Genomic DNA, 13703 nt, shown 5'->3' on the forward strand with positions numbered 1-13703 from the left:
CTGTGAAAGGAGTGCTGTTCATTGCTTTGATATTTGAAAGTGGGAGGTCACTTTATTTCCCTTAAAGCGGTGGTCTTCAAGCCTTTTTTTATGCTGAGCCCCCAATCCCCCCCCCCCACCTCCCCCACTTGATTTATTCCCATAAAGTCAGCTTATACTTTCAACACTTGGTATGGTTTGGAAGTTGAATGTGAGAATATCTTGAAACAATTTTCTGATAATACTTGATGATAAAGGGTTGAGTCCCGAGAGACCTGTCAATGGCTGGCGCATTGTGCTGATAAGTCTTTAGTGGTGCTTTGACATCCTGGATTGGTTTCCCCCAAATCGAAATTCCTAAACAATCTTTCTTAATTTATTATTTTTTTTTTAAACATTTTTTTTTTACCTTCGATGCAATCCTGAAAATAGAGTCCACGGGTTGGGGAACCAATCCAGGATGTCCAAGGTAGAGTGTGATTTGCCAATACCACAATTCTCTGTCCTATTCATTCATGGTCTTTATGGGTAGACCTTGTGGAATTGGTGACTCAGCTCACCACTCTTTTTTTAAAATCTAGTGGTCAAAGCGCACTCTCAAGGGTATGTACCCATACACATTTATGTGTGCAGATGGACTGAGTTGTGGATAGCTAATGGGGAGGGAGAGAAAGTGCCAAGGAGAGCAAGATGAAGCAAAAATCCAAGGGGGCTGAGGGGGTGGGGGGGAGTCGATGGGCACAGATAGGATCGCGCTTATGGGGAGTCACTTACCCCAGTGTACAGGTCAAGCAAAATGTTTGTTGTGTTGGTAGTCGCATTATGAAGTTTCAACTTGCCTTTTTCATACCCGCAGCCAAGAAACAGTATTAAGACACAGAAAACATTTGATGAAATAATTGAAAACCTATTGTGATGCAGAGGGACCAATTGAGGCTTTAAAAAGAAAGGTAGAGGAGAACAAGCAGCTACGTTTGGAATCTGGAGTGAACTACAAGAAGATGCAGTGAAAACAACCAAGAGAATGGCATTGTAAAAGCTCATGGGTGGAAACTGACTATTCAAAAATGGCTTTTCATAAAAGCTGGACAACCCAAGTCTTTTGGCAGGGGTGACTAGTGTTCTTAAGTCCTCCTACAGAACCCGTCTCTTACTTCACTTGGGCAATGAGACTGCATTAAATCGGCAGATGTCTCTGTGTAATGTTGCAGTTCCCAAAGATGCAGCTGCGCAAAAACTACAAAATATTGGACTGTAAAGTAACAGTCAATTGGCTGCTACAAATGTTTTGTTGGACAGATCTAATTTGACAAGCTCAACTCTATCGCCACATCTTCTCAACAGTGTGTCATTGTTACAGTATGACTGTCATGCCTGTTTGGACAGTGAAGTGACATCTACACGTTCCCAGACACCTGCGCGATCATTCAGATTGTTGTCTTAAAAGAAACAATGGAATTGGAACATCCCCACAGCAGAGTTTGGTTGCTATGTCAGCCTCTGCTACTCGACAACGTAATTATAGCTCACATGCTGCTCTGTGAAACTGAAGATGCAAGTGCTCTTGTGTGTAGAACTATATAGTTGATCTGGTGAATTTGTAGGATGGTACCAACTTGTAAATGGTACATGTTTTGTGCTATTTTTCTGTTGGGGGTCAGCTAGTGTTTTCTTGGATGTGGTCAATGGTCAAACTAATTGCTAGCTGCTCATAGTGCTATTGGGTGAAGTGATTGGCAGTCTCATGCAGGTAGACCTTTAACGGATTCTGTTTAGGTCACAAAGTGTATTTTAGTGTAGTGATTTGTAATTGTGGGAGTTTATTGGGTGTGATGCCATGTTAGCTAGAGGTGAAAAATGAAACAAAGGCGTTTGTTTACAGGTTGGTTCTTGCCATTGTGGACTGGGATTTGTAGTTTTGTATACTTAATCAGCTAACCTTAGTTAATGTGCTCTAGCAAAGATGGAAAGTGACGGCTGCAAATTCCCTTGAGGTTTTCCAGTACACTATACATAAGTCTAACTAGACTCACCCCCCCGCCCCATAGTAATACCACCCGTCTTCACAAAAATTAAAACCCCTTTTTTTTTTTTTTTTAAATCGTTTGGCAGCAACATGAAATAACTCCTCGTGAGCTTGTCTGCAATAATCATTCACAATTTCAAACCCGTCCTGAAGTTGTCACAGGGTCATCCTGGTGTAATCCCCCACCTATCCTGAAGTTTGCATGGGGTCATCCTGGAGTTATACAAGATAATTACTGGAAGTAACCAGAACTCATCCTGGAGTAGTTTCTGTGATCACTCTAGAGTCATCTCATTTAAATATTTTGGCCTATACACATACGTTAGGATGGTTTCGGATGATCTCCCTGAACGTCTTTAGGATGGAGTCACCGGATGATCTTCCTTTTTGACTTGGGGGTGGATGTGATGGAAAAAATGTTCTAGCTAATAGGAAAATACCTCATCATTGAAGCAAGTGACAAGGAAAGGCAGCTGACAAAATGGAGATTACCGGTTGTAATCCAAACATTACATTTAATCTGGAGACATGATAATGGCAGTAACTGTACGGTTTAAAAAAATCCTTTTTATTAGACTTAAAAGCATCTTCTTCTACGCTTTGTAATAAGTGTTATTACGCGCTAATAAAAGTCAGATCCGTCCGGATTAGAACCAGTGCCCTGGAGGCTGAACAGACACCTTGGGTGAATTGTTAGCATGCTGAGCCATCTTGATGGCAGCTATATAAAGCACTTAGTCTACCATACTTCAATTTACCATGTACCAGGTTGTTCCATCCCTAAACATTGACTTGGAAATGCACATCTTCAAACACAATCTGAAATTCTTGACTGCAAAACATGCCATTCAAACGAGAAAACCTGTCCTGCAATAGACAGAAGAACAGCTTAAGGGGATCGGGGCTTTATATGACACATCATATGTGACATTTGGATACGATCCTTGTGTTAAAAAAAGAAATTATAATTTATTTTTTTAACACAAGGATCGTGTTATATATGGGACACTGAAAAATCATGAAATTGTGTGCTCTGTGGGTCACAGCCTTAAAGGCTGGTTCACAGAGAACAGTGGTACCAGCAACCTGACAAAATTGGAGACACCTATCGAGCAATAGGCGTTTAGGAAAGAAATGATCACCATTACCGGGAGTGATAGATCAGCTCTGGAAACTAGCATGTCACCACGAGCAACAACTGCCCCCACATTACCTTCGGACTGCTCCGACTTCCTACAGTGGAGCAGCTATTTCCCATTAGAGTAATGGCGCTAGCAATGCGTAAACATGATGTGACTTAAAAGGTTACGTTAAATGAATTCGCACTACCTCGCAATGTACCTAAATCTTAAGTTCCATTCAATGTACGTCTTCCACGTCACTTTTTAAAAGTATATTTCTGAGAATGGTAGACGTCATGATGTTCCAGCCATGGTCCAGGACCATATACGCACATATGTGTTGTACTGTAAACCCTTCTGGAAAATAAAACAAAAGTACCCTGGGAGCTCACATCCAAAGGTAGGCAGAGTGGCTGAAGGGATGTGGGGTGGGGTGGGGCCAAGTCTGGAGTCATGGTAATCGTGGGGATTGATTACTTACTTGTAATCTTCACTACTCCTAGTCCTGTTCTTCCTCTTCACATTACTTACATTCTGTGGCTTCCTGCCTCCGCTCATGAAGATTACAGGTAAGTAATTCCCACATTACCTTCTTCCACGTCCCCTTACTTACGTTCTGAGGGATGCTCAAGTGAAGAAAAGCCTGGGTCAATAACCACTTGTACCACAAGTTGCAGCCATTCATATTTAGTGTAACGTTCAGTGCCCAGCGACTGCCCTCAACACACACAGCTCCCAACACACCTGCCAAAACTATAACCAGGGGGCGCACTGAGCGAAGGGAGGCCTGGGAGGACGCTGCCATATCTGCATCACCCAGCAGGCCTCCCGTCTCCCCCCCATCCCCTGCAGCTAGGGGCTGTTGGCCAGCCCCACACAGACTGGCTGACGTCGGAGGACAGGAAGTGGGCGTGCAGTGGGAAACCCATGGTGCGAAAAGGGCAGTATGGGGGGAAAGAAAGTTAGCCCAACCCCCAGAAAAGGTGCTCATAAGCACTACACCCAAAGCATGTGCCCTCTATTTTCCTGTACTGGCTGGGTGTAGAGACGACCGGACGCCCCTGACTCAATACCGGTTTAGGAGAGTTTTACAGGTAACTGGCCAGGACAGAACTACCGAGTGGGAATATAACGCTCACTCAGCATTGGCGCAGCAACAACTGCACATGAGGAAGGGCTAAGGGACGAGGAGATGAGAAACATTGGGACATGGAAATTGGACAGGTTCAGGTTATACATCAGACATGACACGACGAAGGAATAGGGTGAGGTTGTGAACTGCTAGAGAATTGATTGGTTGCTTTAATGGATTATGCACTGCAGCAGTAAACGACAGTAAAGTGGATGGGATGTATCACAGATAACGTAGCCAATAAATTAAAGTTGACAGACACAGCTTACTCCCACAGATGGCCCAGATGTGTAAAATGACACACTTAGCTTGCAAGCTTGTTATTCCCAATTACCAGCCAACAGCACTTTATTGTAATGAGAGTGAATTTGCCATAACAAAACATTGCAGCACTCTTGGCTTGAGGATGAATTAGAAGTTTACTTTTAAGCGGATGTGCTTTTGTCAACACAATAAACTCTACAGAATGACTGCGTTTGTAATAATTCTTTTACATCTCTGGGCAGTACCTGGTACAGTGGCTGCATGCAAAAGGGCCTATTGGAGAATCCTAATTAGTTAAATAAAACTATGGAATTTTATCATTGTGCCTTTGTGCACATCTTATCCCGATGTGACTTCCTTTGATGTCACTTCCTGTGTTCAACATGCACTCTCACCCTCCAAGCAGAAAGGTAGAGAGGTATGAACGCACCAGTACCAATAGCTGTGTAAATATGCAAGAGGAAATGTAGACATTAATGTCTAACAAATCTGAGAAGGTCAACCCATGTGGATGCCTGACGCATGTCCTGGATTAGAACCCCCAGACTTTTACCCAGTAAGCTACCCTTTCTCTGGTGGACCTCCCCTGCTCTTTCCCTGGTAAGGGAACTCCTTCCATCTTCTAAGCTTACACAGTGGTGTCCCTGATCCATCAACTGATCGAGGCCACTGAGGTTCTCCTACCCGGAGCAGAGTAGACCCCCAAAGGTAACAAACAAACTGTCAGACCAGGGAATACCCTGCGTTCTGTCCAAATACAATAATGCCCTTTATGTCCAGCAGGTGCCAACCCTCTTCCTCAGGAGGGAAAGAGGGAGGATAGAACACTGGTTAATTCACCTCCTCTACCTGATGATACTTTGACATGACTTTATGAATAAATCTAGGGTCAAAGTGCAAAATCAATGCAGAACTGTAAAGAATGGAGGAGTATGCAGCAAATCCCTAAGTATGAGCAGATGTGATTTGTCACTAAGGCCACAACCTTAAAAAATGTAGTATCCACAGAATGCAGTGCTCGAAGCAGAGACTTCTGCAGAGCTCTCAACAACTAGGGGAAGTCCTAGGTCAGGATTCCTGTCTGAGCCAACGGCCACGTCTGAGAGAAGCTGTTTACCAATTTTCCAACCAGCCCTTCATCTTCCGTGTCCATAACCCACAGATGCCTTACCGCCCTAATGGCCGCCCACTGTACTCATAGAGGATACTGCCACACCCAAATCGAAGCCTTCTTTTAGGAACTGCAAGGTAACTGGTTTTGAGCACTGCAGAGGATCACAATCACCAGTCCGAGAAGGAATGCCAATGTCTATCGCATACTTCCTGTGTTTCTGGCCTTGGCATTCTGCAGTGCCACCACCATTGGTGATATTAGCACTTTTCTCTGCCATCCTTCCCTTTCAATCACCAGGCCACTGTTGCATCTGATCCCTTGTCCTACAAGATGCACCTAGCACCACTGGACCCGTGTACTCCAGCAAAGGAAAGATTTTTTACATCTCCAGCTCCAATAGAAGTGGAAACCAACATCACCTTGACCATACTGATGCGACCAAAATCACCTGCTGCACCCCGGAATCACTGATCTACAACAGAACCTAGGGTAACAAGGCCAAGGGAGGAAGGACATAGACCAACCCCTCTAGCCGCTGAGCGGTCATTGCATCCACCTCTATGGATCCCTGCACAGGACCCCTTAAGAAGAAATGTTAATGGTTGGCATTTTTTGGGGCGGCATATATATGTTACCGGTGTCTCAAACCGGAGACAGATCTTTTTGAAAACTGGGTTCAGCTCCCAAGAAGATTTTGTATTTGTATTTATTTTAATTTGTATAGCGCTTCAATCCAAAATGCTTTACAAGAGGAACAAGTGAATACAACAAGCAATAGATGACAATTAATCTAAACCAGAAAACAGTACAATGAACAATTTACATTTATGATGAGGTTAAGTACTAATAGAGGGACAGATGGAAGGAGGAGAGGGTGGAGGTGGGTTAAGTAGTGAGAGAGGAAACAATGGGTGCTGGGGGGCAGAGTGGAAGAGATAGGATTTTAGAGAAGTGCGAAATAAGGGGTAGGAGGTGATGGAGTGGACAGGAAGAGAAAGGCGGTTCCAGTGGAATTGAGCGAGAAGTTGGAAGGAGCGGAAACGGGAGTGGGCACAGGGGGAAGATGGAGTAGAGAGAAGGAAGAGATCCGCAGAACGGAGAGAATGAGAATGAGAAGGAGTATAGAAATTGAGAAGGGAGGAGAGGTACAGAGGGGCAAGACCATAGAAGGCTTTGAAGACTAGGCAGAGGAAGTTAAATTTGAGCTGGGACTGAAATGGGAGCCAGCCTAATGAGTTAAGAGGAGATGGAGTCTTGAGGTGAGAGGAGGCAGAGGGAGTGAATGGCAGAGTGGTAGACAGATTTGAAGGGGAAGAGATGAGAGGAGGGGAGTCCAAGGAGAAGAGTAGAGCAGTAGAAAAGTCTGGAGAAGAGGAGGGAGGAGATGAGGAGTTTGGTAGCTCGGAAGGTTAGGAAAGAACACATTTTGCGGCTGTTGTAGGGGTGGAAACGGCAAGATCTGGCAGTGAGGGAAATGTGATGAGAAAGAGAGAGATGGGTGTCAATGTGCAGAACAAGGTTGCGGGCATGGGGAGAGAAGGGGAGTTGGGAAGGAGGAAAAAGAATGAAAGGAGGAGGAAGAGTGTTGGCAGGGAAGAAAAGGAGTTAAATTTTATCTTGCTTAAGAGGAAGGAAGTGAGAGGACATCCAAGATTTAATAACAGAGAGGCAAGAAGAACGTTTATGGTTGATGTCAGGAGAGAAGGAGGAGAAAGAGGAAGAGCTGGGTATCATCAGCACAGAAATGATGTGAGACATCAAAGGAGGATATTATAGGAGAAAGGCGTGAAGTATACAGTGAAAAGAGAAAGGGGACAAGGACAGAACCTTGGGGAACGCCGTGGTTGAGTGGAGAGATTGGGGAGGTGGAGCCACCCCAGGAGACTGAGAAGGTGTGGTTAGAGAGATAGGAGGAGAACCAATTACGAACTGAGTCTTTAAGGCCAAATGAAGAGAGTGGTAAGGAGTAGAGGATGGTCGACGGTGTCAAAGGCAGCAGAGAGGTCGAGTAGGACCAGAATAGAGGAATGCTTAGAGTAGCGGGCAGAGAGGAGAGAGTTGAGAACAGAGGTAAGAGCAGTTTCAGTAGAGTGAAGAGGGCCGAAACCAGATTGGGTAGGGGGAGGAGAGAATGGTTAGAGATGAAGGTAGAGAGAGAGTAGACAATGCGTTCTAGGAGTTTAGAAAGGAAAGGTAGTAGAGAGATGGGACGATAGTTAGAAGCGAGATGGGAATTAGCAGTAGGTTTTTTGAGAATGGGGATGATGGTCGCATGCTTAAAAGGAGTGGGGAAGGTGGAAGTGGAAAGAGGTGTTGAAAAGAGAGGTGATATAGGGAATGAAGATGGGTACATTTTGGGGATGAGGGAGGTAAGTATGGGGTCAGATGGAGAGGCTGTGGGGTGGGTTTTAGAAACAAGGAGGGTAACTTCGGATTGAGTGAATGAGGATATGTAAGAGGGGCGAGGAGGGGGAGGTGGAGGAGGAGAATAAGGAGAGGATAGTATGTCGGAGATTGAGGACTTTGTTGGAAAAGAAGGTGACAAGATCAGAAGCAGAGAGAGGGGAGGCAATGGAATGATCAGGGGTAGGTGGAGAGAGAAGTCGAGTTAAGGTTTGGGAGATATGATGACGGTGAGGACTGAGGGTGGAGAAGTAAGTGCGCTTAGCAGAGTTAAGGCAAGAGTCATAGAGGGAGTGATGGTAGAAGTAAGTAGATTGGTTGGGGGTGGTGGGGTGTTTGAGCCAGGTACGTTCAAGGCACCTAAGAAGGCGGCGCAAGGAGGAAAGATGAGCTGATAGCTAGGGTTGAGCAGGTCGGCGAGAAGGGCGGAATGAGGAGAGAGGGTAAAGATTATCAAGAGGAGAGGGAGGAAGTTAAGGTGGAAGAGGCTTCCGTGTCTGAAAGAGAAGAGAAGTGGGAGAGAGAGGGGAGGGATGAGGAGTAGGAAGAAAGGCAGAGAGAAGGGTTAAAGTTGTGTAGGTCACGCCTGAAGAAGGGGTGGAAGGGGAGCGGGTGAGGGAGAAGGAGAGCAAGGAGTGGTCAGAAAGATAGTTGGGTAGAGAAGAGATTGGAGATGCAGAGAAGGAGGAGGTAAAGATGAGGTAAATGGTAGCGCCTGATTGGTGAGTGGGGGGGAGAGGAGAGAGAAGATTGGAGTCAAGGATGGGGGAGGAGGAAGGGTTAATAGAGAGCTGGAGATTGAAATCGCCAAGAACGATTAGTGGGGTGGGGCTGGGTGCAATGAGGTTGAGAAGGTGGTCAAAGTCCTCATAGAATGAGCGAAGCGGGCCAGTAGGGCGATACATAATGCGGAAAGATATAGCATGGGGAGAATGAAAGATTTTATACATGAATTCAAAGGAAGGTAGGGAGGGAAGAGAAGTAGGAGAGGGAGAGGAGATAAAGTGAGGGTGAAACAGAAGGCATAAGCTGCCTCCCCAGCCAGAGGGGCGAGGGACGTGCGTGAAAGAAGACGAGGTAAGGGAAGCCAGAACAGAGGGGTTATGAGGAGGGTTCCAAGTTTTAGTAATACAGAGAAATCAGAGATTGAGGCACAAGAATAGGTCAAGAACAGCAGTGGTTTTGTTACAGATTGGCCGGATATTCCAGAGGGCAACTTCAAAAGTATCTGGGGAATTGGAGATATGTGGGTAGATAAGATTGCGGTGCCGAGATGATTGGGAGTGAGGGGGGAGGGGTGGTAAAGAGAGGAGATGCCCATGATAATGAGATAGAGTTTTGAGGGGGGAGAGGGTAGGAGGGAGAGGGGCGGGACAGGAAGGAGGAGGATCGCATAACACAGAGCAGGATTTAGATCAGGGGCAAGTAGAGAGGAGTTGTAGGATCTTGTAGGCTGAATTCAAGGGAGCCAATAAGGGGTGCAGCAGAGAGTCGTGGAAGGCTTCGTAGAGGGGCACAGCAGTGGAGGTGAAGGATGCAATAGTCAGTGGTAGGAGGAATCGGCTTCTGGAGCTGGAAAGACCGCGGCTGCAAGAGGCAGATCACAGCGAGGGCTGAGGCTGCAGAGTTGGAGGGAACGACAGTCCGTGGTAATGGAGCTGGCGACTGAAGGCTGAGGGAGCAGTCCACAGGAGCGGTGGAGATGATGGACAGATTCGGCTCAGTTGGTCCGCTCTGACATGGTCCACCCCCTGATGTCGGTTGCCCGAAGGTAACTGAGATTCTTCTCTGACCACAACCCAATCTCCTCTGCCAAGCGGTTTAAGGATATTGAATGAGCCCTGCACCTTTACAATTTAAGTACGCCACCACTGTACTGTTGTCCATTTTGATGAGGGCATGCCGGTTCTCAACATACATGCAAGATCCAATGTAGGCCTCTTGATATTCCATGCAGCTTTCTCCAGTTGGACCTGAGCTGCCCACCTGGCCTGAGCCTGCATTTTATTTCAGGGCGCTCCCCACCCCCGACTGCTGGCATCTGTCAAAAGAGTGATCTCTGAGGGCACTGTCAGTGGAAACCCTTTCAGTAGATAGTTCACGTCCATTCACCACTGAAGTTCTCCTTTCAGGGCCATAGATATTGGGGCCTGCATGTCGTAACAGCCCCACCTCAGTTTCCAGTAATGTAAAAGATGATTGAGCAGTGGGCACACGTGTAATCGCGCCCACAGAACCTCAAAAACACACAATGCAATGTGGCACAGATGTCTCAGCACTCTCCTTGCTAATACCCAACTGGACTCCAGGAGTGAGTGTAAGTTGCATGCCTGGTCTTCGGAAAGCAGTACCCTGCCCTCCACAGTCCAGAATCGTGGATTAATATTGAGACGAATACACAGCAAATGTAAGTCTTTCCACAATAGGTAATTGTCCCACGTCGCTGTGTATTTGTCCCAATATTAATCCACTAATACACGTGTCACATACCATTGAGGGACATCCATTCAACATCGAAGAGTTAGACGACCCTTGTGAACTCAGTTTTGCTGACCTCTTTCCTCCGATTGATCAGATTGTTTGCTCCTGAAGAAGTGGATGTTACCCGAAACGCGTAGAGCCTTTTAGTTCAACACAAGAATATTGTGCCTGGCTATTACAAGAAGATTGTATTTGTACATTCCTTTGTTATATGATGGCCTTTTTTGAATTTTATTTGACTGTTTGAGATGTAAATGTGAACCAGATGTTTCTGGTCTGAATTAATGTTGATAATTTGTATCTTTAAATATTCATCTTTTTGAAGTAGAAATACCAATTATGAAGATATTTGACTGATTTTTTGTCAGTTTTATTGGTGTGCAAGGGATGGGAGTGTCTTTAGTTTTAGGCACTTTTCTTTTTGTTCACATGAGAAGGGTACCAGGCCAGGTTTCTGGGAGGAATCATTACTGATTTGTCACAGCACAGAGCATTCTCTGTATCATAATCGCCAGAACTCAGGCTGCCTTGGTGATGTCACCATTCATCTGAGCCGGAGCAAAGAGCAGAGCTCCGCAGAGCCAGCCGCTGACTGCACAAAGGACTGTGCAGCACTGGCTTCAATGCTATTCTGTTCACCAGTAGGCTCACAACTCCAAATCAGACGCTCTGGTGACCCTCGCGTCCAACGTCATCAACAGCAAGGTTACTGGTGTTAAGGTGGATTTCTGAACTCGGACCTAGAGGGGCAGAGGTTCAGGAGGCCAGCCTAGTTTCTTGGAACAGGGTAACCTCTGGACAAGCCAGACCAATCAGGGTAGCGACGGCGGCGGTCAAGACTAAGTCTCAAGTGGGGTGAGGGTGACTGAAAGACCTCAATGAGCACACAAAGCAAGGACACTTACAAATTACTCCAAACAGGTGTTATATTAAAAATATAGACACATTTATTACAAGGCCTTTGTAACATCGACCATAGCAAAGAATCACAATAATACTAAAGTAAACCAACACATTGCAATCAATACAATATATATACAAGACCGAGGGGTCTAAGGAGTTATGAGCATGTAATATGTAGACCACCTAGATGGGGAGAAAAACAGGCAGTGCAAGTAATCATTAGACCCAGTTCGACATCAGATATACACTTAACTAGGAGGAAGTCCGAGCCCTACGAAGAGAGGAGCCTTATGCTCAAAAGTACCTGCAGGCGCTTGTGCCAATGGACAAATTAGGGTCTCTTCAAGGGTCTCTGACAGTTCAGGAAGGTAGATGAAGCGATGAAGAACAGGTCCCTCACTACTCGAGCAAGGCCTCCACTTGCGGGCAGAGTGAGAGTGCGGGAAGGATCCGCTATTTTGCAACAGCGGTAGAAAAGAAAGGGCTCCTGCGCTAGGGGCCACCGGTTGGGGTATGGACTATTCACTGGTCCCTGACGCAGGCAGACCCAGACTTCGCCAGTTCAGTTCACGTTGTTGGCAGGTTCGGCTGCGATGATCAGGGCGTCTCAACACTGTGTAGATTCAGCGGTAGCAGGATGCAGGGGCGAGGATGTCCCAAATGCAACAAACGTGCACAGGTTGTTACCACAGCAGGGCAACACGGCAACCGCGTTTACTCTGGTCCGGGCGCACTCGTCTCACTTCAGACCTGGGAATGCCAAGTGTACGATGTTCGGTGTGCGGGTGCAGGGGACACAGAGCTAGCAGTAGGCCAAGTTTCGAGGGCTTCCCCGAAACGGCAGTGTTGACAGAGCAAACGTCCTGTGTAAGCTGGTCAGCCCACTGGTTGGCCCAGGGACACTTCCGAAGAGGCTTACTTGCAGGGTTTGATGAAGGTGCTGGGAATAGTTGATCCCACTATTCCAATGGGTCGAAGCGCCTTCGCAGACCTTCTAGGACGATCAGATGCAGAGGGTTCTCGCAGGACGACAGCGGTTCAGGGTGCCAAACCTTCAGCGGGTTACCAGCGGTTCCTCGACTCAGCTTCTTGTTGCAGGATACTTGGTCCCTTATCCCTCGTTCGGTGTGAACTCAGGAGATCAACATGGTAGTGGTGTTTTCAGCCTCCTCTTATCCAAAGTTCCCTTCGTGCCTAAACAGAGAGGACCCAATGGGAGATCTGTTCACAAACACTCACACCATACGTGGACCTATCATGGACCACAGTGGTCCCAGGCATTCAAGACACTCCAGACTCTCTGGCACCCAGGATGTGTATTGGGAACAGACATCCCAGCCCACATCCTGGAGGCATACACACAAGGCATGCAGAAGTCTGTGAAAGCTTTGGGTTTCGTGGGAAAGTGCATGACCAAATAAGGACTGACCTGGGTCGGCTCGACCTTGGGAAGGTGAAGGGGCAAGATGGACACAGGACAGGATAAAGAACCTTGTGGCCTGGCCATTTTGGAGCCAGGCCACTCATTTGTGCCAAACGCGGTAAGTGCGGATAACATGGTGAAAAGGGGTTCAAAACACAAGAGAAACGATAGCTGCCACCAGTCCTGTCCGTGACACACTTGCACAGTTCATAATAAGTCCAGCGAGAGTTTCTAGGGCCTTTGGAATGACTAGAGACCCAAGAGCGCGGTAAAGTAAGTTACAGTGCACTCTTGTTTCATGTTGCACAAAAGCTGCAACATGAGGAAAGGACTAAGGGAAACAAAGTCTCCCAGAACTGACTGTCTTAAGGGCATGTCAGTTTCCCCATAAGAATTGAGCGAAAGCCCAGAGGAGTGCGGCGGAAGGCTGCGCTTCTCTGGCAAAGTCTAGATCAGGGTGTGAAACAGCAGCAAAAAGTTTGGGGGGTTGACACATGGAGGGAAAATTACATACAATCATGAAATCTTTCCTAACACTCGCCCCTCCCAGACTAAGGACAGGGGGAACTAATCCACCCCTGGATGAGTTTCTTGTTCAGGTCGGTTAAACATTCTGGACAACCCATCAGCATTGCTATGTTGGACACCTGGCCTATGCTCAATAGTGAAGTCAAAGCCTTGTAGACTTATGGACCACCTAGGCAACTTTGGATTCTCTCCCTTCATGTTCATTAGCCACTTTAAGGGCTTATGGTCAGTTTGCACAGTGAAGTGGGTCCCATAGAGGTAGGGCCTCAGCTTCCGTGGGGCCCACACAAAAAACATTATTTCTCTACTGTGGACCATCTGAGCTCTCT

General features: G+C 46.6%; 1 long non-coding RNA gene across 1 annotated transcript in view; it reads left to right on the forward strand.

Moving 5' to 3' along the window:
* The window catches only part of LOC138569128 (uncharacterized), a 21918-nt gene extending 20954 nt beyond the window's left edge, over window positions 1-964 (forward strand). Inside the window, exon 3 of the long non-coding RNA XR_011303140.1 lies at window positions 836-964. This is a non-coding gene — a long non-coding RNA (uncharacterized lncRNA). The remainder of the gene's footprint in view (window positions 1-835) is intronic.
* Window positions 965-13703: the final 12739 nt, after the last annotated feature.

Source organism: Ambystoma mexicanum, chromosome 2q (assembly GCF_040938575.1).
Source record: "Ambystoma mexicanum isolate Mex_15411 chromosome 2q, UKY_AmexF1_1, whole genome shotgun sequence".
NCBI lineage: Eukaryota > Metazoa > Chordata > Amphibia > Caudata > Ambystomatidae > Ambystoma > Ambystoma mexicanum.